The sequence below is a fragment of the Anabas testudineus genome, chromosome 24 (genome assembly GCF_900324465.2).
Source record: "Anabas testudineus chromosome 24, fAnaTes1.2, whole genome shotgun sequence".
NCBI classification, from domain to species: Eukaryota; Metazoa; Chordata; class Actinopteri; order Anabantiformes; family Anabantidae; genus Anabas; species Anabas testudineus.
This window is the reverse complement of record NC_046632.1, coordinates 15,245,070-15,248,209: the sequence shown is the minus strand read 5'-3', so window position 1 is coordinate 15,248,209 and position 3,140 is coordinate 15,245,070.

Below are 3,140 nucleotides of genomic sequence, written 5' to 3'. Positions count from 1 at the left end.
TGTCTGCTGTCGTCTCTGTTGCTCTACTTTCTCAGGACACATGAAAGCCACACAGCAACATATAAAAAAATAGATGCAGTGTAAAAACTGCATCTAAGATGACTTTTCATTACTCTGTCAGAGCTTTTCTTTTGCCTGAACATTTCTTACCTCCCACTCTTCATGTTCTCGAACCAGTCTGTGTTAGAGAACCACAGTTTGGGTTAACAGCAACAACAAAATGCTAATTTGACTTAAGCGTCTGAACATTTACAGTCTTGCAGTTGGAGTTGACAAAAATCCTCATTTTAACAATATACCGCCCATTTTGAGGCGACTAACCTACTAGCCTACAAAACTGAACCATTTTAGGAATGCTAGGAATTTAAAGGACCATAATCCAACATAAAAAATAACACGTTTTGATCCAGTGTGATTACAATTATTCTCTTTCCACCTTCCATGTAGTGCTTTTGGTGATAACCCAGTTTCTATTATTAACCCCCCAGCATGGACATACACCAGTTTCTCTCCTTCATGTTAAGACTTTTTAACTTTCTCCCAGATTTAGTGTCCTCATTACTATGGATGAGCGCTTCTCACTTTTCCCAGGAGCTTCCTTTAGAGGTCATGACTCTTTGTGTGTATTGTTGTATATCTGAGTGCGTGTTTGTGGGAATGTGGAAGGTGGGGGTGTAAACTATAGACTGAATAAAGCTCATTGAGGTAGTCTGCTGCTCCTGACCTTACGGAGTGCCATAAATAACCCCTCACCCACCACCTCCTATATTCACACACCCAGCGCTGCTATGACCCTGTGTAGTAAAGATTAGCAAATCTTTTTTTCCACAGAGGTGAAACTGAGTTTAATCTTCTCTCATGGAGAAAACGGGTAAAAATCATCATAATAAAAGTCTGTTTGATCAATTAACTCATTCAATTTAAAACAGAAAATTAAAAACCTTTTAATTCTGTACAAGTTCAAAAAGTTTGCCAATTTAAATTTACAAAATATGAATATTTGCTTGATTTTCTGTTTTATATTGTTGCTAATGAGACATTTTTGGACTCATTGATCAATTTGAGTTAAAAAATAATCAAGAGATTAATTGATAATTTGCCAGGGTAATATTGTATATAGGGCTGCAACTAATGATTAATTTCACTATTTATTTAAATTAGTTTGTTTATATTTCAGGGACCCTGCACATTAATCATCCTTACTGTTAAATCACCAGTGTTAGTTTTCATATAAACTTCTACAACATGAAGTAAAGAAAGACACCCCTCATTCGTCTTCTGGATGCTGTGACGTCTGATGCAAACCTGCAACTCTTTTGTAAATGACTATGATTTTCCTCTTTGCCTTCCGTCTGCCCGCTGCTTATCTCCTCCTATATTTACTCTTTTCCAGTGTTTCTAGAATACCATGTCCACAGAAGTGCAGGTTTCAACATGTTGAAAAGATCTGGGAATGGAGTTAGTCTTTCTGCTCGTGCATTGGGGGTGGAGATGGGTAACCTCGCCAAAAACATGACTAAAGCATGTTTGTACATCACAGTCTGACTCCCAACATGAGTCATGAGATGATTAAAAAGACAAACTACACAACTTGGGTGTAAAAAAAGGTAATACCACCAGTTAAACCAAATAGCTGTGCCTGAAAATACTAAAACTAATCAGTGAGTTGAAAGTGATTATTACTAAAAGGGATGCACGATAGTAAATATTATAGTTTAAAGGTTTATTTTTTGCCTGGACTTCATTCTCATCCCAAAATAGAGATGGCAGTTTAGCCTCAGGTTCTTAGCACACTGACATCAAATCTTTCCCTTTCCAGTTATTATGAGTATGACCAGTCATTAACCTGGGTCAAAAATAAGCAGCTGTGCCTCTGCTGCTCCTCCCACCGCGTCTGCATCGTGTACTGGACAATTACAGTGATTACAAGGCTCCGTGTTTACAACATGTTGACTGTATGCTAGTTTAATTAAAGTCAAAATAACTAAAAGCCAGTGGATACTGACATTTCAAGAAATCCAGTAATGAAATCCAAGCAGCCTGTAAGTGATGCACATGAACAAGTGATGTAAACAAACATTATTAATAGGAAATCTTGTTTTCTTATAATTACTACCACATGGATACCTTTCCAAAATCTGGAAAGCCACTTCAGAAGGTATTTTATGAAGGTATTTTCCAGTATCTCTCTGGACTCTTCTAATGATGTGGATTTAAAAAATATATCCATGCATTTAATCAGGTTGAACAACATACTATTTGTGAATGCTATGACTTTTTAAAGGAATTAAATTGCTTGAAATTAAATATAGATTTATAAAATAGTTGAAGACTTTCTCAGAGTTTCTTCTTTGAGAGACCAGAAGAGGTCCAACAAGGACCTGGATCAGCATCTGGCAGCTTCATTTGGATGCTGAATTGATCCTTTCACACTCTGAAAAAGCTTGAATGGGAAGGAGAGCAGCCAAGAAGCCACTTTTTGGGTTTCTATATGTTTTCCAATGTAAAATCAGAGAAATATGTATCAGCGTCAGCATCATTACTAATAAATCTAATGTTGGCCTAAGACTTTGTGCAGTGTTCAATATAAAAATATCAGTGATTTCAATGGGAGGTACAAGCCAGAGCTATTAAAACCAAATCAGTTCTTGTTTAAAATCTCATTTCTGTTCTGGACATTGTTGCTGTATCTAAGATACTAATGTTCACTATGGAGTATCGACCAGTACAGTGTTATTTAAGCCTGAATAATCAGTTTTGCACCTTCTTATTTATTGTAATTTAATAGTGACTAGTAAAACACTACACTAAAAACATCCCTCGTCAGTGCCAGATTAATCTAAATGTAGACATAGGTGCACTCATTATGTATTAGTAATTAATTAAGCTACGATATATTTCAGAAAATGCATCGTGTAGGTACAAGATAAAAGCAACCATGAGGAAGGGAGGTGTTATTTGGATCCCACAGTGATGTAACACAGCAGGTGTTCCTTAATGAACCAATAAGCAAACAATGTTCTCAAGAGATTGTCTTGTTTTAATCGTGTAGCTGCTAAAGTGTTGTTGAATATTTTCTTAGTCATTTTGGTCTATTTATAGTCATGTCTTGACTCTTGGTCAATGCATTTTGTGTCTCC